The 22,006-nt window shown below is 43.4% G+C and overlaps 1 long non-coding RNA gene across 2 annotated transcripts in view; it reads right to left on the bottom strand.

Moving 5' to 3' along the window:
- Positions 1 to 257: 257 nt before the first annotated feature.
- LOC118170491 overlaps positions 258 to 22,006 on the bottom strand; it is a 57,095-nt gene continuing 35,346 nt past the window's right edge. The window contains exons 4-6 of one of the 2 annotated variants that reach the window (XR_004752745.1): positions 6,039 to 6,101; positions 3,020 to 3,127; positions 1,481 to 2,085 (exon numbers count right to left, since the gene is read on the bottom strand). This is a non-coding gene — a long non-coding RNA (uncharacterized LOC118170491). Of the gene's footprint in view, positions 294 to 1,480; positions 2,086 to 3,019; positions 3,128 to 6,038; positions 6,102 to 22,006 lie in introns of those variants that run through there. The other variant, XR_004752746.1, reaches the window with a different exon arrangement.

Below are 22,006 nucleotides of genomic sequence, written 5' to 3'. Positions count from 1 at the left end.
TGTTTACACAGCTAAAAGTTTTATTGGACCACTAAGGCAAAATGAAAGACCCTCACTCCCAAGTGGATTATTGCATTTCTTCTTCTTTCTCATTTTGGCTCCTAGAAAATCACATTTCAGAAAATGATGCCTCGGTTTTGAAAACTCTAATACAATTTGCTGAACATCAGCAGCTTTTTCTGCAACAGCTTCAATAGGCAGACAGCACTTCCATGATTATGAAGATCTGAGGGGGGAACCCAATTTTTGTATTTTTTGGTTACACGTGGAATTCTTCTGTGCTTGCCCTGTATCTGAAGACATGCAAAGAGAGGGGAAAAATATGGCTAAAGGAGTTATTCGATAAAATAAAAAAGTGCATGTGTGTACTCACACGGAAACAAAGAAAGCATGTAGAGTTAAATTTGTTACAAGGATCTCCTTCATTTCAGAGAAAATGTAATGATTGTAGGATTTTAATGTTTACGTCAAGATAACGAACAGGTAGAGTAACTGAACAAAGCCATTAAACAAGACTAAACTCCCCAGACACAATTTAACTTAATTAATGCTTACATAGGACTCCCTTGCTCTTGTCTGAAGACAATTCAGCCTTCAGACAAATCAAAATAAATGTTCAGAGTTTTAAAGAGCAGGTCTGTAGCTCAGGGGTGAAACAGAAGTAGCTTTTGGACAAGTCACCCGAGACTTTGAACCAAACTCTTCTTCTGCTACGAGTCAAATGGACAATTCTTCCACCTTGGAGACAGAAAGGCCCTGAAGGAAAACGCCCTGCAGTTATCAGCCACATTTAACACAGCAACAAACGCGGTGAGAGTGGGGAAGTTAAAATGAATGTGCAAGTAGGATAGAAAAAGAGAACGGACTTGAGGCTTATCTAAATTTGAGTTTTAGGAAGGGAAATGTCTTCTGTCACATCTTGTCTCTTGCCTGCAATATGATTTTGCAGTTTCCAAACTTTTACCAGCCAGAAAGAGAATGCTGGACTTCACAGATGATGGTAGGATACCCTATACTGGTGGGATGATTTGTATGCTAGGTGAGAGATTTCTCTGGGCTGTCTCACATCTGTGGCTGTGACCACTACCAAAATTAAATAATAATAATAATAATAATAATAATAAAAAGTAAAAGGAAGTTTGTAAAAGGAATAGTTTAGGCAGCTATCGGCAAATCTGCACACGAGGAAAGTTTCCTGCATTTTTCAGGGTTCTCCTGAATTAGTCCTGATCCAGGTGATGTTTTGCAGCAATTACTTTAAGATCCAGATACCGTCAAAGACTCCTGAATCAACAGCACGTTCTGGCCTCACCACCAGGCTCCTGAGACTCACACGCACGCAGTCCAGAGAAGTCACTCCCAGGTGCAGAGAGGGCCTCTGAGAAGTCCTCCAGGTCAGAGTGAGGCACAAAGAAGTGGGAGCAGAGGCTGCAGGGACTCCCAGAAGATGTTCTCTTGGGGAAAGGGGGGCAGGGACCCTAAACTGGTGGTTTTAAAGTTGGAAGAAAAGGTGGAGCAAGTGTATGCAAGGAGGACACAGGAAAGAAATCTGGTGACCTGCGGATATGGATCCTTAGGTCAGTGTAATCAGCAAAGGATCGTGCAGTGAGCCAGGAATGAAATCATGGCTTGAACATCGATTTTGTGCCACCAATAAAGCCCAGCAGGAAGCAGTCATTTAAAGGGTGGGCTTAGCCTGGGCTTTTCATAGTTAGGAGCACGAACAGTCATTCTAGCCAGGGAGCTGAAGGGAAATGATTTATGAGGACAGAGCTAAATGCTTACTGCTAGGTTAAACAACAAGTAAGGGCAGACATAACAGTCTACAAATACCCATAGGAGTAAATGTCAAGGAGTTTGAGGAATTGTCTTGAACAGTAAGATAAATTTCCTAAGGCTGAGGTGCACTGGCTTGTGATACACTTGCCCAAACAGCTGAAGTTTTGTTGGTTGTGATTAGCCTGAGCACAGCAAGAGCAAATAAAAGGCAAAGAACAATTCTGCACTGCTGGACAGGTGAAAGGGTTTATTCAAATCTGCCCCACATTCAGGCCAGTTCCACTTCTCCCTCACAGCAGAAGGTATCTGCAATGTTAAGCAAGGTATAGGGGTTCAAGACAGCATTCTGGAGACATGTTGCAACTCCTTTTCCCATCATGATTTTTGTGTCAGCAGCAGTTACGAGCCTTACTTTATCAAGAAAGTTTCAGGTTGATTGTAGAAATGAAAAAGTCACATAGCTGCTATTGCAAACGAGTAAGCACATAGGATCACTCATAGCTAGAAAGACTATCCACCATAGCAGTTTCACTACAATCAACATCAAATTCATCCTACACAGAGGATGTGTTAAAATTACACCCTATTTCATGGCCACTTCAGCCCCTGAGGTAGCTCTTAAATGGACATGAGCTTAACTCCGTGCTGAGCACCTCTCTGAGGGGTGAGAACCAGCCCGAGGTCGGCAAAGACTTCAGGAGAAGCCCTGGGGGATGCGCCTGGTGCCCCAGCTGGGGCAAAACTGATGGTGGGGTAACGGAGAAGGAAACCAAGGGGAAGGGAAGGAAAGCAAGGTGAAAAATAAACTGGCTAGAAAAAAAAAAAACAAGGACCTTTGAACTTTGGTTCACAGCATGGCATTGCAGCTGGGGCAGGGTCAGGAACTGGAGGTTACAACAAGGCAAGGTGGAGATGGAAAATGGGATTGCCTCTGAATTCTTCAGATTGTGAAATTGTCGCCTAGCTCAAGGAAATAAATACAGGCAAAGGGGAGAAAACAGCTCCTACATACGTAGTCCTGAATTGAGGTTAAGGGGGAGGAGAAAGGAAAACTATAACAAAGCAAATGCACAGCCACAGGATACAAATGTAACCCTAAGATACCCTGTGTCTCCCTCTTTTCTGGCAGATGCCTCTTTCCCAGCCACTGCAGATTGATTTCTGTGCATAGAGCGGGCAGTTTCCTTACTTCTTCCTGCCCTGACTGGGACTCTGGATCACTTATGTGGGTGTTGCTTACCTCTGGGCTGTCAGGAACGCAATTCACACTTAGCCCCAACTCCTGAAAAACAATCCCAGTGCTAGGTGCCCAGTGACAAGAAAGAAGAGGCAAACTGTTCCTCGGCCCCTGCATGTATGGAGAAGGTAAATTCCTTGTGAACACCCAAAAAGCTCTATCAGACGTACTATTTTTCAGAAAATCCTTTTTTTTTTTTTTTTCTTTTTTTTCAGAGGAGCCACACAATTGATTCCTGTAGCAAGGGGGGACTGAGCAAAAACCCAGGGAAGTTGGGGAGGAATTTGTTTTGGCTGAGCATCATGAGATGGTTCAGCTGATGGCTACGTGGTTTCAGCGCACGCACAGGACAAAAGGCATTGCTGACTTGCCATCTGTCTCCCTTCTTAAGGCTAGGAAAGCGCTGACCATCCTCTAGGAAAGTTTACTCAGAGTCATAGCAACATTTCAAAGCATTTTTCCAAAAGAGCATTCGAGTACAAAGAACCAAAATCAAGGAAAAGCAAACCAAAGCCAAGGAACCCACCTTCAGCTCCCTACTATTTCTGTCAAAGGTTTACGAGAGGCAGGAAAAAAATTATTGAGGAAGAAGAGCCTTGTAATTAAACCCTTAACCTGAGATTCAGGTTCTTCTTCTCACTTTAGCTTAATGCCTGTAAAGCGTTCACAACAGGAGGTGCCTTACATGTGTGCAAACACGACGTTGCTTAAAGGTACACGATAGACTCCAAAGGTTTGTAGTCCTGTGGCACGCTGTCAGGAGGCTACAGAGGGAACAGCTGACTGACTGTGCAGCGACATCGTTCCCATGATAAATACATGTAAGAAAATTCAGGCAGTGTCATGGCATGCAAAGTTGTGCCAGGGGGAGATTTTGAGTCTATTGCATCCATCTCCGTGTTGAAGATGGAAAGTGTGTTCCACCCTCCAGATTTGTACGGGGCTTTTTTTTTTTTTTTCCCCCAAGCTTTTTAGAAGAGCAGGAAGCTAAAGCTTTACCTGAACAGAGCCCTACAGATCACAAACCTCGACTCTCCCAAAGATGCATTTTCCCTCTTACAATAAACTCCAATGAGCAAAACACCTTCTGCTTTTTCCTTTTGTTTCATTAGTTTTGTGGAGTGTCACAGCACATCACGCTAATCCTCAAGGTAGGAAACAAAAAGAAATAAAGATTCTGTTCTGTGAATCTTTACTTTTGTCTGGAATCCTTTTCTGGATGTTTATGGCATCCCATAAAGTTGCTGAAACATGCCTGCTGTATTTTTAATTGTCATTTTAAATGCCAAAACCCAGAAGTCTTGCTTATATTGTATGTGAACACAGTGTCTGCTTATGTTCAAACCCTCAGGCGCTTTAAATAACTCTACTGTACACAGAGAACGTTGTTCATTTTGTTTTTACAATTTCTGCCTGTGTAGAAGGAGCTATAATGTCCTGAGAACATAAATGTATGTTCATAACCAAGGAGCGAGATCACAGCTGGAATCTACCTGAGCCTTGGATCATATTTCAGCAGTGGCAAGAAGCGAAAGAGCAGCTTATTTCTCTGTTTAATTTACAAGAGCTACAACTGGAACAGCACATACTAGACTCGCTGATGTAACGCACAGGTGAGTGAGTGTTACAGGTCCACCTCTGTGCCCGATCCCTCAGGAATATCAGGCTGTTTCAGCCAGACTTCAGAGCCGTTACTGCTATGGCCCGAGAGGAACCTGGTCTTAACCCTGGTGGGTTAGGAAAGGTGGCAGCTGCCATAACAGGCTTCTGGGCAGCCTACAAATTTGGGGCATAAAATGGGGGTCTTTTTATTGATTCCAGTGTGTTTCATATCAAGTGCCCATTGTTTTGTCTTAAAGAGTAAACCATTACAGAGAATTCATGAGCAAAGTTGCTTTTTTCTTTCAAGGATTAAACAGGAGCAGATCATAATTTCCTTTAAATACATCTATTATTCATCAGGATTCAATAAGTTTTGTTATGGGCTGAGAAACAGCATATATATCTTTATACTCAGTTCCAATCTGCTCCCTACTCATGTTCTGCAACATACATTTTATGTTTAGAAGTGATTGGCCATGAATGTCACAGGATAATACGTGTTCCCTGAGTAAAGACACAGACAAGGATCTGGCCAATGTTCATTTTTCACGTTAATTTGTTGTAAATAATCTCACATGCAATTTCGCTACTTCCTTTCTGTAGGAAAGGAAGCCTTCCTACCTAACCTTCTCTGCAAGTAGGTTAGCATAGTGTGGCTTGCAGAAAGCTGACATGAAGTATTTATGAGCGGAGAGGAAGTAAATTAATTTCAGTGTTTGATTCAACATTGGAGAAAAAATTTTTGCAGTATTCATTTACCCACAGAAATAAGAGAAGGTACAGCCTCTCCTCTAGTCCAGCCATGTTATTAGGGCAGAAAAAATGAGTTAGGACTACAGACAAAGGGTTAAAGAAAGAGAAGCTTCCCTTCCCAGTGTACATCCCATATAGCTCTCCTGTAACAGCCATCATTATTTGTAACGTGCAGTAGGGGAATATAGGTGGAGAAATGAAGCCATGCAGGTAAACACCCTTTTTTTTTTACACATCCACCATTTTTGCAATGATATGTACAAGGGTCATTTGGGGATTTCCTTCCCTTGAAGTCTGGGTTTCCTGAGAGGAAGGAGAGCTGAAATACAGGAACAAGTGGCTGCACACCATGTCCAGCAGGGTAGGAGACCTTCCTTATTGACACAGGTTTAGGAACCGCATCTGAATCTCCAAACTTCCTGATATTCTCCCTTTGAAAGGAGGGATGATGGGGAAGGAGATGGGTGGGGAAGGTGAAGAGGTGGTTCTGTCCTTTTAAAGGCCTTTCAGGCCCAGCAAAACGGCTCCCATACTCTTAAATCTACCATAAAAAGTAGGTTGCTATACAAGTGGGAAATACAAGGAAATGTTTCAGCTAATAAAATGTGCTGGACTGGCACCAAACTTCTGCTTAAAAAGCTGTTTGTAATAAACAATGATTACTTACAGTGTCATTGCAAGATCATTAGAGGCCTCAGATTGAAGGGTACCCGGTTCTTCTGGCTGAGACCTGGAAAACACAGTGTCACATATCAGCAAACACCAACAGCAAACAGCGCATTGTTTACGAGGCCTGTTAGAACAGGAGGAAATGTTCAAAACCAGACTGCTGGGCCATCCTGTGACCTAATCCAGGCCCGAGAGAAGAAAATCTGCCCTGTTCACCAGTCCACCGCTGATATAAGAGAAAAAGTTAAATTCACTCGGTATTTTCAGGTTGTCTGGGTTGTGTTACAGATTGCTTTTAAGCCTCTGAAAGGGTTAATGGGACCCTAGAGATAATAAATACATTATGCAGCTGTGTAGGTGCTAAGAAGATGAATATAGGTTGATTTTTACAAACTTAACCCATGCAGCGTGAGTCATAATTTGCACCTTGCGTCATCCAATAAGTGGGTCTTTAGAAAATCAGCCCGCTGTGAATGGGCTGCCAGCTCCCAGGCAGCAAGGGCCCGGCTCTGCTGCCCACAGGCCGCCCGCCGGAGGGAGCAGAGATGCTGTTCTCCATCCTACGATGTGACGGCAACAATGGGAGCCAAACAAACAATGACATGTCTGTGGGTTTGCTGCATCTCTCTTAAAAGGTCAAAAGGTTCTGGCTGAAACAAATGCTTTTATATCATGAACCATTCATTCGTAATCATAAATGTGCATTATTCTCATCGTAACTGCTGCCGTGCCTTGTGACATTGTTTCCTGATTCAATTATGCCTCACAGCACCTTTTAAATGAATACCTTCATTAGGAAAACCTTGAAGGTTTAGATAAATAAGATATGCTTTTTTTGCATTTCAACCATAAGCTCCAGCATGAAGGAAATCTCTCTGTTCTGTAGTCACCCGGGGAAAGAAAAGCAAGTAGAGGAGGTCTACATGCTCACAAGGATCTCTGCACCGAGGAGACAGAATAATCATCTTTTGTTGAATACGAAAATAATGAAAAACAAAGTAAACAACACCCTTTTGTTCTGCGTAAGAAAAGCAGGGCTTTAGTAGTCTTTAAATGAGATAGAAAATTTCCATCCCAATGGAACTGTGGAGTAGGTAAGACACGTTACAACGTTTTGGAGCTCAGTGATTAAATTTAATACCGTGCCAAACAGCGATTAGCTGATGAAGGGCATTCGTAAATGGGATAGAAACAAGGGAAGTGTGGCTCCGGTATAACATTGGGCCTCCAGTACAGCCTGGTGCTCAGCTTTCTACTTTAATAACAGGGTCAGATGAAAAAAAAAAAAAAAGGAAAAAAAAAAAAAAAGAAGAAGTTTAATTTGATTTATTTCCCTAAGGAAACTCAGTGGAATTGTAAACACAGGCTGACTGGTACATATTACTAAAACTTCAGCTTCAGGGTCAGATCCAAGAAAAGGGCTTAGGTACCTACTGAAGCGCGGCAATTTACCCTTTTCTTCAGCATTTTTCCAGCTCGCTAACTCAATCCCCCTGCTCAGAGTACTGGTCCTATGAATCCCATTACTAGACACTGAACTCTCCCAACACACTGTGCAGGCAAAGTAGCATCCTAATTAAAGCTTCTGAATCCCAGCCTCAGAGCTGGGGGCTTGTGTCCTTTATGGATCTTTCCCTTAGTGCATTCCAGTCCTCTGCTGAGCCCAACACGACATATTGTCCTTAACACTGTACAAACGTGGCTAATGATCCAGGAGAATAGGAGCATAAATCCTTTTTAACTTAGCTCTGTTCTCTCCTAAGCCTGTCCAACCCAGCAAGCATGCAGTGCAGAGAAGTCAGCAGCTACACATGAGCCCCATGCACGCCGAAAGATCAGGTCTGCTGCAGCAAACAGTCTCTGGTTTGGCAGAAGAAGGCAAGCAAGATCGTCCCCTGGTTCCATGAAATGAGAAATGGCTCCCTGATGGCTGAGAAGTGACCTCTGAAGGAAAGAAAAATTTCACTTCCATTTCTGCTAAATGCACTGCTCCAGCCCACCCCAGTGTCTGAAGTATCGGTACCTGAAGTCTCACATACACCAGAAATACAACCAGAATTATTTTGGACCAGATTCTGTTCCTTGCTACATTCGTATAAGTCTGCTGGTTTTTCATGGACTTTCTCCAATGATATTCTGCAAGACCAGAATCTTATTTTGGTGCGAAATGACCGCGTTATGCTACTGCTCAGCGTTGGCGTGGGCCACAGATTCTGGTGCAATCTCATCTATTTATGTGGAAGAGAATTCAGGGTTAAGAATTACTATAATAGCAATAGATTGCTAAAAATGATAACTTGTACATAATGTCTCAAGAACCACGCTTCAAATTTTAAACCCATTAATTAATTAGCAGTAATTAATCACTAAGCATGTTATGTGGGCTAAGTTAGCTGCAGCTACCATTACAAAGATAAAAAAGTCTAGCAAAAGCTCCCGCGGAGTCTCTGTTTAGCACTTGAAATGAATGGCTGTGTAAGGCTCCTATCACTATCCCCCATCACAGGCAACTTCCCTGCCTGCCAGAGGGCCCGGGAGCTTTTCTCGTCAGCAGGAGAAGTGAGTGATTTGTACCTTAGAAAAGTTTCAGGCTTATTTTTACGTATGATTTGTGTCCCAGGTGGTGGTACGAGGTAAATCCTAGAGGCTTTCTCCGCAACGATCGAATGCCAAGAAGTGGAGCAGCTTACTGGAACAGCAGCAGCTTCTGATGTCTTTGAAAGGACAGTTTTAACTAGAAAGGCACAATATTTTATTTTACGTGACGCTGAGCTAGACCATTTTGGCAAAGAGTCTGTCTGCCTACCCAGGGTGGGGTAGGCATTTACCATCTATCTAATGACTTCCTACTGCAAGTGGGTCAGGTAATCCAAATAACCAGCCAAAAGTGCCTTTGGTCGAGTCTGGCAGAAGTCTCGCCTGTAAGTAAATACGTCCCCCTGCTACGGCGTGCACATCCTCCGTCATGTGATGTCTCAGCCGTTTCCTGGTACTGCCCCTCCAACAAACACTTCACTTTATCTCCCTCCGATTGTAACATCGGCAGTTTCACCACCGAGGCTGCTGCTGCTGCACTTTCTAGTGTCAATGGCCCGCTGTGAACTGGAAAAATACCTACTGAATAAAACAGTCGAGCTCTTGAGTGACACCAAAGGCTCCTTCTTTCTCTGCTTTACTGTAGCACGCCCGGCAATCGTGCAGTTTGTCAGCTCTGCTTGTCCTGCTCCACACCAAATGCCTCTGAATCCAGCCTGCACAAACCGTCCGGTTTTAAACCAAAACTGCAGCAAAAGATCCGCTTGCTGCATGTGACCGGTGTGCTGCATGGCTCCCCCTCATCCTGAGCCTGGGTGCCCGATGTCCAAACACGTGGGCAGTGTTTGTTCTGGCGCTTGGAGTGGGGTAAAAGGCAGCGTGTGTGTGGTGGGGTGGTAAATCCTGAGCTCGGCAAGAGTTCAGAGGTGCTGCCTTGGAGGATGGTAAGAAATAATTCATTTCTGGTTGAAATGCTAAAAAAAATTAAGTAACTTGGATGGTAAGAAATGACTGCTAGCTCCTACCCAGCTCCCACATACATGGATGAAGCAGGCAGTCCTGTCCAGAGGCAAATCTCACCTCGGCACTGAGCAAAGGCACCAGCCTGCAACAGCCCCATGGAGAGCTACCAGGAAAGGACACGTGGCTCTTGAAAAGATCCTACAAGTATTCAGAACACAGCTGTTTGCCAAAAACAGAACAGTGAGTCTTTGTTAACCATAAACATTTTGGGCAACTCTGCTCAAAAATTTAGCCCCAGTTCGCTAAATTGCCTAGCTCTGAAAGTGTGTGAAAATTTTGACAAGCGTTGCAGTAACAACTCCTGCTAAGCAAGTCAAAATTATTCCAGCAGACTACAGATGAACAACAAGTCAAAATTATTCCAGCAGACTACAGATGAACAACAAAAAGAGAGGTCCTGAGGTGCAAGGAGATCCTCCAGATACAAATCAGCATGACCAAGAGATGTCACCATGTTTCAGAACTCAGTCCTTCACTGGAAAGAAACCAAGTCAGAAAAACAAGATGCTCACAGACTCCAACAGGCTCTAGATTAAACTGATGCCTTCCAGGGAACAGCTTAATAAATCCTGGCAGTTTAGAGCTGCCCCCTTTAAACTAAAATTCTGAAAATGAACAGGTTATTTCATCGATCAGCCATGTTATCGTGAAAACTTTTGCTGCCCTCCTTTCAAAACAAGCATAGTCCTGTAAAGGACGAGTGCATGCCAATATTATTGCTAAACGTATTTGAAAATTAATACTGCAACTGCGTGTCATTTAAAATACCCTGTTTTGATCTTCACAAGGTTACCCCATTTGCTTTGCCTCATAAAATAAACCACAAACACAATACTGAATGAGTCAGAACACAAAGCTGACTCCAAGGGAAGGGATAAATGCCTCCAGAGGCCAGCAGACGGGAGGCACAGAGCAAAGTTAAAGGCGCAGCAGTGCGTGGTAACAGGTGAATGAAGAGGGCCTGGGGTGAGCAGAGACCACTTTTCTGTAAAAACTCCTTTTTTCAAGCTCCTGCATCTCCCGACAACGCGAATGACTCTTGCAGGGTCTGGAGCACCTGATGGATGGAGCAGTGGCAGAACTGGAAGCCATGAGCTACCTGATGCAAACTCAGAGGGGGAAGGTGGCCCACATGCTCCAACAGCTTGTGGAAAGAGTTTCCAACAGGTTCACACAAGAAGCCCTTTCAAAAACGCTCCATAAAATGCACCTGAAGAAAGACCGTTAGGAGGAGGTTCGGCTTCGTTCTGCTCCCTTCTGTTTAGCTCAGGTGTTGTTTTTTCACACGCAGAAACACATGCACAGACTTAGCACACCACACAATGCCTCGCTAAAGTCATCAGACAGTGGTTATAACTTCATCCAAGATCAACAAGGTCTTTTTTCCACAAGCAGTCCTTTGTGTTTGGGAAGCCTTTGCCCTGAATTTTATTGTCTCCCCATCAGGCAGCAGGTGCTCTGCACTCCAACTTGAGCTATTTCAGGGCAACCTGCATAACAGCTTCTCAAGCTGGCGTGTAATCCGAAATAGTAGTTAGGGACTGGACTGGGTAAGCTTTATCCAGACAAACAGAAACACTCCCAACAGGAAAAGAAAGGGGAAAAAAAAGGAAAATGATACCTTTCTTGGTTTCCATTTACTTTTCTCTACGTTGGCATAATAACTCTCCAAGAAGAGAGTGAGGCTCCCAAAAACAGACACCGTGGTAATCTGACATTATACGGTGGTTGTTCTTAAAACTTTCCAGTTTTGTTTTGGCCAGCAACAGTATTTGCTGATTGTATATGTGATATTCTCTCCACTTTCGTAGATGGCCATATACCGCTAATACTAAAAGCGTGTTATTTAGGGCAATTTGACTTTTACTTTTTTTTCCCTGGAGAAAGCACTTTGGGGTAGGAAAATAAAATGAAAAGCCTCCCTGTGCTAGATGCCAGACGTGTCATTTTTCAGTGTAAAGCCACACCAGAATTTTATAAGCCATGCAACTGCTTATTTGTGTGCCATTCCCATATCATATTTTTAAAGTCTGTCTCTAGGATCAGTACATTGTATGGCACAAAATGTGGTGTTTCTCAATACAAGAGCATTGTACATATGCTGCTTTTTGCCCAGATGGGCAGAGCCATGCTCCCAGTTTATTCTGTCACCCAGGAAAGGCTTCTGGATTTCTACAAATTCATAAAAATGAGAAGAGACTGCTTCTGTTCTTCACTACTGAAGGTCTTGAAGAAGACTGCAGCCAGACTCAGAGGATGTGGGAAAGGTGCCAGTGCCTCAAAGCCCATTTGGATGAGGAAACAGAGAGGAAATGTACTCTGGAAGAACAAAAGGGACACAAACACTGTCAGAGGGACCATGTCCCGATTCCCACTGAGGGAAGGGAAAGCACTGACCTCACCTCCCTGATCCTTCTATCTAAAAAACCCTTCCAAAACTTGAGAATCTAAGTAACCCTGACTCAGACACGTAGAGCAGAACATCAACCAAAGACAAAAAAAAATCTCAGAGTCTTGTATATGCCTCCAGTAACAGGCACTGGGCTGCAAGGAACAATGCAGTGCTTTTATTTGTCTGTGGAAGGGTGAGCGATAGCCTCCCATCACAGCCCCATCACAGCACCTCCACCTCCACCCACAGAGGCAGAGGGCACAGGGTGACACATGGGGAAGAAAGTAAGTCTGGTTCCAAGGGGTTTGTTACCTTGGGATCGCCTACACAAGTAGCGTTGTTGGAAAGAAGTCTTCTGGTCAACAAATGTGTGGAATCCCTCACAAACTTCTGGATGTATAAGGTAATACTCATTCACTGAGATGCTGTAATGTTACTTAAGAGTGAAATACATCCCTGCATAAGTGCTAAATTTCCAGGCAATGATGGAATTATATTCTTCAGGAGACCGTGACTTTACTGTAAGTGCCATCATTCCTGCTACTGCCATGTTTCAGTCAGCATAAGAACAAAACTCTTACCTCTTCTGCACTCTCTTTTCCCCCTGTGCCAATAGAGAAGTACAGGCACTGAGTTGCTTTTATATTAAACCGTAACTATTGATATTTATGGAGTTTGTGAATACATGTGCAGCAGGGACAAAGACTGCCGGCTGTGAAACAAGAAAGGCTGTGTCATCGGGAGCACGTCAAACCCAGGAGCGGAGAACCACAAAATGACAGCTAGGCCACGGCATCACGGACCTGCTGGCAGATGGACAGTGTCATCCCACGTACAACGGGACATCTACAAGTCTACACGGATCTCTGCTCGTGGACTGTCTCCGAATGCTCCAAGAAAGGCATCTCTGGTGCACAAGCAGCTAGTGGCAGAGGAGGTGGCAGCCCGTGTCGCTCAGCGCCCGGCCAGGCCTGCCAGACAGGCCAGGGGTCAGCAGGTGCAGAGCCGTGCTCTTTGAAGTCTTCCTCGGTATCACTTGTGCAACAGGTTATCGGCGTGGGTTGCTTCCGTATACGGTCACGACCCGTAGGGGTGGAAAAACTTGTTTTGTAGTAGTAGAGGGTTTTTCCTGAACTGAATAATATTTAACAAAAGACCTGAAGTTGCTGGAGCTGCTCTGGATTAACATTAGCAGAGGTGAGGTCTGTAATCTTCTTTCATCTACTGCAATCCAGAAAATCAGTGCCTGCTCGTTTTTGCATTCACTCTGTGTTTATACCAGAAACTCAGAACTGGTTTCTGGATCCCTCGATCCTCCAGACAGAAAAATCTGACAATTTCTCAAACCACAGGAAACTTAAAAATAGCACTTGTTCCAGCACAGTTACACACTGTTGTTCTTGAAATCTGGGTTAGAAAATACTTAAGCCTCTAAACGAGAGAGGCCTGAAGAGAAGTGTCTCTGTTACTGCATTCTTTATTTAAACAATTAACTCTGTGAGTAGAAGAGCTACAGAAGCCAGATTGGTCATTGATCTTGTTCCTCGAGACTTAATTCCTACAGAAGTGTCTAAGAAGTGTTTCATGTCTACTGCAATCATCCCCCACGGAGAGAGGAAGGCACAAGTGGGTGACACAAATTGGGCCTCCACGCTGTATTTGACTTCTTATTTTCACACAACACAGAGGACTTCATTTTCAACACCTCTGCCCTCCTAATTTGATTGAAACTGAAGAACAGGTTGGCAAGTTACTGGAAGAGAAATTCAGATGTTTCTTTAGCAAACCACGCTACGTAATTCTCTCTGCCCCTCACGCTTTATGCTGGGGCTAACAATATTGCTTCCCCTGGAAGAGAAGACTCGGACTACCCTGAAGTCAATTAACAGCTCCAGATTTGGACTCGGATGGATGCTACCATGGAGTACTCCTCCCTAGTAAATACGCCTGCCAACGTGTTTTATTAGCCCACACAGCAACTGCAGCTGTCTCTTTTCTCCCTACCTGAGCACACTTACATTTAAGGATCTTCCTTGCCAGCAAAATTAGAGACATGACATGTTCCAGCAGTGAGGGTTTGGAGCGTCTAATAAAATGAAGAAAGAAAAGCAATGGATGTGTCACCTTAATCCACTGTAGGGACCTATACTTATTTAATATGCATTTGCCCATTTTAAGCAGTCTCTCAGTATGATACACTTCTTTTCTTGTCCGTTTTACACTTCATCAGCAGTATTTCAACAACTAAAGGGGATAATTTTCACTGCAAAGATGCTTAACAGTATTTTCAATTATAGTTTGATTCTGAAAGAGCCTACAGCATAAGGACTGAATAATTCTTCGTAATTCTTTTTAAGTACAGACTATTAAGGAAGGTCTGTAAGTGTCAGGCCACTATCTACAGCGAGTGAAGAGGTAGTGATGTTTCATTTCCACTGTAGGTGGATCGGTACGTGCTTGGGAGTAGATCTGCTATCTTTTGGGAATGTTTCCAGTTAACTCCATTCTAACCACATTTGCTTTGCTTGGTTCTGCTTCAGGAACTGAAACTAGCCTGGCTCCTGCATTAAATAACTGAGCAGGAAATAGCAGAAGGTTTACCATATACAGGCTGGGCAGGGGCGGAGCGATGCACTGAACTAAAAATACAGCGAAGATTGGGTTTGGGAGATTCAGATTGGTTCCATTCTAATTAGGAAACACTCAAGCTCCCAGTGCTGGTGATTAAGTTATCTTCATTGAAAACACATTCACGTATTCAAATGTCACCATGCTTCAGAAAGGGAAGTATTGAGACATCAAAGTATAATGCCCCCAGATGAGGACCCATGCAAAAGCACATTCTGCACACTGTCAATTTGTCTCCAATCCCTTTTGCAGCCAGGGTGTCTCCCCCTGCCCCATCCCATGCACAAGTAAGGGGGCTAGGTGACATTTTGAGCTGAGCCTCAGAAAATTCAGCAGTAATGCTAACCTGATAGGAAGTTTAATCATGGGCAGGGATAGTATTTATTTTGAAATTGAGGAAAATGTAAGAATAGCCTCAAACACTCAGATACAAAGTGGCAAGCAAAATATAATGCTGCAAATAAAATTTTAAAAATATATAAAATTTGAGGAGAGTTTGGCATGGGACTAGTTGCAAACCAAATCCCAAGTCATTAGCAGGAGAGAATTAAATACGAAATTATTCTTATAGTCAAGACTTCAAATTCTTCAAACTACTGTCCAATCAATTAACTTGATATAAAGAATGAGTAAAAGATTTTTGTGTGTGTGTGTGTCCATAGCTATGGTTGATATACACTAAAGTAGCATCAGCACAACCAGTGAATCAAGGCAAAACAAGCAGAAATGATATCGAGTTCCAGACCTGGGAAGCAAATTTTGGGTCTAGGTTTGACCCTGTTATTCTTTGAACAATAATTATTTTTTTCTGTCTCCCTGTCACATTCTGGAAGAATGAATCCTACTCCAGATCTTAACTGGACTGCAAAAATAAAATCTAGACAGCTCATTTATTGATACTGTGCAATATCCAAACAAGTAATTTTATTGCTATTAAGCAAAATATAGCAGCTGGAAAAATAAACCTCAAGCTGTCATTGAGAGTTCAGCTGCAGAGAAAGTGAAATGGTTGAAACAAACAGCAAAAACGTTTCACAAGAAACGCCAAGACTGGGGTGAGCCCCAGTTGCTCTGATTCCTGGCAGATCGATGTGGCTGTTCAGTTTGGTGGTTGCAGAGATAGGAAGTCACGTGGGAAAATGCCCCTGTGGAAGTAAAGCTGCATTGTATCTAACCCATTAGGAAGAAAACTATGGGAAAAAGAATTGTTGGGAAAGTACGAAGCACGCAAGCCTGCTCCACTGTGCCTGCTAGCTTCAGAGGAAAACAGGAGCACAGACGTTAATATTAACACAGGGGTCTCCCCAGCCTGGAAAAAAATAAAAAGGCAAAGAAAAGAGTGCCTGTCCAAGAAAGTTACTCCTATCATTATAAGTCTTTCCAGTTCTATTTAAAGGAGCCAACAGGAGAAGCTGTGTTTTGCAGCTCCGCATAAACACCCGCAGATAAGGGTGGTACCAGGTGTCAGCTAGCCCTGCAAAGTCACTGAAATGTCAAGGATTGTTTTTCCTCTACTCCCTTTCTCTTTCCTCAGACTGGGAACTGCCAATGTTTATTTAAAAGATATCCCTTGTATTTGGCAAGAATGCCAGCGGGGCAGACGTTAATGGATTATTATTTGGAGCTGGAAGCCTGCCAAGGTGATAAGGATAGCCTGCCTACCCAAAGGCCCAAAGCCGTGCCATTAGCAGTGGGAGTCAGAAATGAAATCGTCCTGCCAGATGCTTTGCTACACCGACTGCAGCAGAGACTTTAAAAATGAGCTGCCTCCAATTTCTATTTGATCTGACCTATAAGAATAATTAAATAAGCAAGGAGACAGACACGGGCTATAACGGGGGACTAACCCAGCTGTAAGCCCCGGGTCTGATTCTTCTCTTCTGCCACGGCGTGAAGAATTCGCTCAAAATACTGTTAAGCCACTGTGAATGTTTCTGTTCACTTCTCTGCCCTTGAACTAGAGCTCTGCCTGGAAGCCCTGAACCCAACAGCTAAAAGCAGAGCAAGTGAGAGACCTCACTGTACAGCCTCAACAGCAAAATGACAACAAACCGGGCCTCATCTCCAGCTCTGCCCTGAACAGGAGGAGCGTGTCTCCTTCTCGCTGTTCCCCCAGCAAAATGCTTAATGCCAGCACCCCCCAAGAAGGCAAGCCTGAAGGAATGTGATATTTTGTGTCTGAGATATATTTAGATTAACATTGTTTACTATTAATCTTCTCTGCAAAGCTCTTTCTTTCCCAACAGACGAAAAACCGACCAGTATCGCTCCACCCTTGTTATCATGTTTGGAGGACGACCTTTCCCGTGGCCCATCAGGCAGCCTGCACTATAATTAAGGTGCTTATAATACAATTTAGTAAAGGCAGGAGCTGGGGCACAGTAGCGTTTACTGCTGTGATTGAAAGCCTTAAAGGTTATGTGGAATTTACCAAGTAGTAATTTTATCTGTTTGGAGCTGGCAAAAAAAAGAAACTGTGTGCTCATTTGAGAAGCTGGTCTGCCACTAATGAAGTCGAGGTAAATAGAGCAGCTTTCCTGCTTCTCATGAATGCCTGCAGTGAAGTGTTACCCCAGACAGGTGTTTGCTCCTAAAAGAAAACACACGTAAAGATTTAGTTACTTTTTTTTTTTCCCTCTGTTTCTTTTTTTTCACCTTAAATATGCCTAAACCAACCCCACAGGTTCACACACTGCTGCCCCAGGGAGGGCACACAGCCCACCTTTGCTGGTGACCTCTCCCAGCTCTGATGTGGACCCCAGGAAAGCAGGGTTCAGACCGTGGCAGCACCCCATGCAGAGCAGTCAGTCACATTCATACCAGGGGAGATGGCAAAAGAAATTCAGCACCAAATAATAATAATAATAATAATAAATTCATGTTCTCTTCTGAAATTTCACTGTGCCTCTGTGCAACTGCTCGTGAGGTTTTTAAGCAGGTTTGTTCCCCGAAAAAGGGATTCCATGAGCAGCACAAAATTCAGACATCTGGAGTTGTAGGGCCATCCTCAGTACCATGGCAGTCATAAGGAAAGTGTCAAGTATACAAGGCAAGAGAGGATTAATCTAACAGCAAACCTGGGGTCTGGAAGTTGGTCTGACTTTTCTGTCTGCTTTCCATAATGTGCTAGTATTGCAGACATTTCAGACTTGCTCTGTAACTAAGGCAGCACAGTACAGCTGAACAACTCTGCCCTCTCCCTATGGACTGTCTGAAAGAAAAATAAAAAAGGAAAACAAAACAAAACAAAACTCTTTTTTTCATCTGATATTCCCGTGCAGTTTCTACATGGGAAGATACATTTTCCTGTGTGGTTGCACAGACTAGTCTTTCTGATGGATGAATCAAGAATTAAACACGACTGAAGTTAATCTACTTTCTGAAAGTCATTTACATTTTAAGATCAATGCCTAATCTGTAATACATAATTTAACAAGCTCTGGATTTATTTTACTCCATAGTCCTCGAGGAGTATCTTCACAACAGGAAGCTGATAATTGCTGAAACTCCACCAGATTGTCGAGGGTGAAAGTTATTAAATCCTTGGACATAACTCTGCATTAGCATCGACTCCTGTGGTTATTATTTAATATGGAGGATGTTTGGTGTCTGAGTCCCTTAAGAAAGGTAAGTCAGCCATGCATGCAGTGCATGGGGTCTCCACTCTGGGATGGCACAGGCAAAACAGTCTGCAGAGGAACAAAGTGCTGCTACAAAGAAGGATAAACTCAGTCCTGCAAGCCCCATGCATTATTGTTTCTTTACCATTCACTAGGAAACAAAGATTGTGTTTCTCAGCAGCAGTTTTGCCATTACAAACAGCAATCTGATTCCATGGTATCACAGCTTATTCCTAGCACTAGGAGTGGGTGCACCAAGGAAGGACAGATGGAGGCTGTGCCACAATCAACATTCACTAGGGTGTCTGTCCTCACCCACTCATCTGCCTTCTCATTCCTCTCTGGCTGCGCTGGGACTGCTCCGACCCCACCCCTTAAGCTGTTTCTTCCATGCTGTCTCCTCAGTTGTTTTTCAAGAGCTTTCTTGCTGCCCACATGTGTCTCCTCCTCCTCTTGGATGCTGTGTTTTCTACAGAAGCAACAGATTGCTGTGATGTTGTCCTTTTGATCTAATGAGAAACACTCCTACAACAATGATGTGCATGTGTTTCTTTCCATATTATTTACCAGCGGGGCTTGGAGGCACACATCTCTCCCAGGGTCCTACTTTTTCTGTAGGGCCTATCCTTATTGCCACTGGTCTCTCAGCTTTTTGGCCCCCAGCCCCAAAGCTGCATCCTTTCCTTTTGCTCTCACCGTGTATCCATCAGAGCCTCCGTGCTTTACCTGCCCTCATGTTGCTACTCTTTCCTGAGGTAAAACCTTTTACACACAGCAAGTGTCAAAATGACCTCGATCTCTCTACATCAGATCTCTCGTGCAGTGCTCGCTGAGTTCTTAGTCATGTATTTATCCACAGCTTGAGCATAGCATGGGGCTTTCTGAAGTCATCCACAAAAGGCTAGGTGACTTCACGAGGGGCAGAATGGGCTCTGGGGTCACCAGCACATCGTGCAATGCTATCCTACCTCCCATAATAGTCCAATAGCCTTTTTTATTATTATTATTATTATTTTTAGCATAGACTCAAGGACGCCATTGGTCATTCCTTGTACTGATACAGCCAATTCTAAGATCTCAAAAAATTCTAAGATCTCAAAAACCTGTATTTTTACTCAAATAAACTTAGCCTTTCAAATCATCCAGGGGAAATTAGAAATGATTGTACTTATCTTACTACAGACAGAGAGGTAGTTACACATCTGCCAAAGACAAACCTTGGCATCGGTAGTAAGAGAACCCAGCTCCAAAATCTGTTCCCAAAATTATTTTCTAAATCACTCAAAGTATCAACTAACAAATGACCTGACTCTTCGTGCCGTGGTTACTCTCAAGGCACAAAGCAGCACTGCTTAGCACAAAAGCTAACTCTCACTGATCAGAGGAGGTACCAAAGTGCATTTTCTTGACAATTAAGGTTGCTTCTGTCAAAGGGAATTTATCACAATGGACAATATCAATTCTTTGCCTCTCATTCCCTCCAACAATGTAAGATACCTCAGGATCACCTTTTTTTTTTTTTCTTCTTTTTTTTTCTTTTTAGAAAACACTCCTATAAACATCCCACCTTCTTTGTCAGCCCTTTACTGGACCACATATTTCTGTATAAATTCTTGCCTTTCCAAGTCTCCTGTCGTCCCCCCGGCAGCACTGGTGGGCCTTTTCTACCTCTGGCAGTGGCACTCTGGGACCATGCACAACTCACTACAATTCCCAGGGTCGCAGTTTGAGCCCCATAAAACAGCTCCTTTGCTCCTGGAGGCTTGAAAGACGGCATGCCAAGTGCAGGCTCAGCTCCCCCATGCAGACACCTGACGTGGGCCTGTCACAAACTAGTAAGGGACCTGCCAGCAAGGTGCTGAGCTCCTGGAAGGAGAAGCAGGTCCGGTCCCGTGTGGGAGATGCTTCCCTCACAAAGGCTGGATGCTTGTGCTCTTCTCCCCCACAGCTCCACCGCCGAGACCCCGGTGCCAATGTACGTCGTATGTCGTCTGCATGGGGGAGCCCCATGGAAGTTGGGGCCTCCTGGTGCTTGAGGCCTTCCAACGCCACAAAGCAGGCCAAACCTGGCTGAGAGGATACTGACACACTACACAAGACAAGTCTCACACATGTGTGCATCTGTACTCTTTTCAACAATCAGTTTCCGTGTTTTTTTCTGATGTTTGACAGGTTTGTTTGGTCATGGCAAGGTAGAAGTGCAAGCATCAGTTCTGAACGTGCTCCCTGAGAGCGCAGCCGTGTACTCAAACTGCTCCCATGCGCTTCATTAACTTGGAAAGAACAAAGAGCAATGCTCCTGGAGCTCAGTTAGATCAAATACGGGGTTTCAATTTCCCGTTTGCCTCATTTTGCCGTCATCCTGAAGGCAAAAATAGGGGTTGGGAAGGCACCAGGAGAGAAAAGCTTCATAAATCATTCACCGTATTAGCAGGAGGCTGGATCGGCAAGCCTTGCTCATTTAGCTACCTTAAACTTCATCCAACCTGCTTATCCCCCAGCTGCAGGAATAACAGACCACTTGAAAGGTAATATTTTTGCTATTAGTGAAGAAAGGAAAAAATGTGATCTTTGCTGTAGCATGGGAATAATTTTTCCAGAGCTACATAGAATGAGCCTGAGTGAATACTGCTATTTTTGGCAATAGCTCTCCTGCTTAGCTCACATCAATAATTTTAATGCTTTATTTGTGGTTTGGGTTGTAAGCAATGGTGAAAGCTTGTGGAGAAAAAAAAACGTGGCAAAATTTGCTAAATAATTTTGAGTTCATGACATTCATAAAAATACACGAAAGTTTTCAGAATTCTTAGAGTCCATACACGCTCATAAAGCTGAGCCATGAAGCATTTTATTTTACATATGCAAACATCACTGAATTACTCTTTATGAGGTTTGAATTGGACCTGTAAGGTTTCAGTGGTTACAATGACAGATTGTCAAACATGTTCTTAGACTCCTGTGCCTTGCAATGTCATTAATACAGAGAATCTCATGTTTTGTCCCAGTAGCTTTTTTTTTTTTTCTCAGTATTTTACACTTTTTATATCACAGCAGCACATAGAAGTCCCACTCAGAGAGCAGGGCTCTGCCGTTTCAGATGCTGCATAAATAAAGAACTGCAACAGACTTTCAAGGTCTGAAAGCACTTACATTTTATGAGGAGATATTTCACTACCATAATTATAGCTAATGTTGTATCTTCTTGCTTGCATTCCTACAGTGGTTTTGACCCCTGTGTAGGTGGCCAGCCTCTCAGATCTGCCGTGCTCCCTTGGAACATTATTTCTCCTCCTACATGCCACTGCTTACTTTCTCTTTTCCCACATCTCTGCTTTGGGAAAAGAAAAAAAGAAGAAAAAAAAAAAAAAAAAAAAAAGCAGTACCACTGAACTATATTTGGAATAAGATGCATGATAGGTGAGGACTTGACCAACCAAAAAATCACATTAAAGCACGAACCATCTCAAAACAGTCCCAACCCACCCAAATATTCAGAATCATTTAACTTAAAGTACAGGAATAATCATACCACAGTTGGTGATACCACTCAAGTTCCTATAGTTAGGCATGTACTTACTGATCAGCTGGACCAGACCAGGAAAATATTAGCTGGGACAAATTCTGTCTTCAACAAAACCAAACAACGAAGATCCTACTAGCATCCTTGAAAGAATAAAGATACTTGCTTATTCTTTAACAGGGAAACAATGAGATTGAGGCGTCAATTCAGGCCCAGCAGACAGTTTAGGACTGTTGCTAAGTGAGTAA

The sequence above is a fragment of the Oxyura jamaicensis genome, chromosome 8 (assembly GCF_011077185.1).
Source record: "Oxyura jamaicensis isolate SHBP4307 breed ruddy duck chromosome 8, BPBGC_Ojam_1.0, whole genome shotgun sequence".
NCBI lineage: Eukaryota > Metazoa > Chordata > Aves > Anseriformes > Anatidae > Oxyura > Oxyura jamaicensis.
The sequence above is the reverse complement of the archived record's forward strand: the minus strand, read 5'-3'. Positions and strand labels throughout refer to the sequence as shown.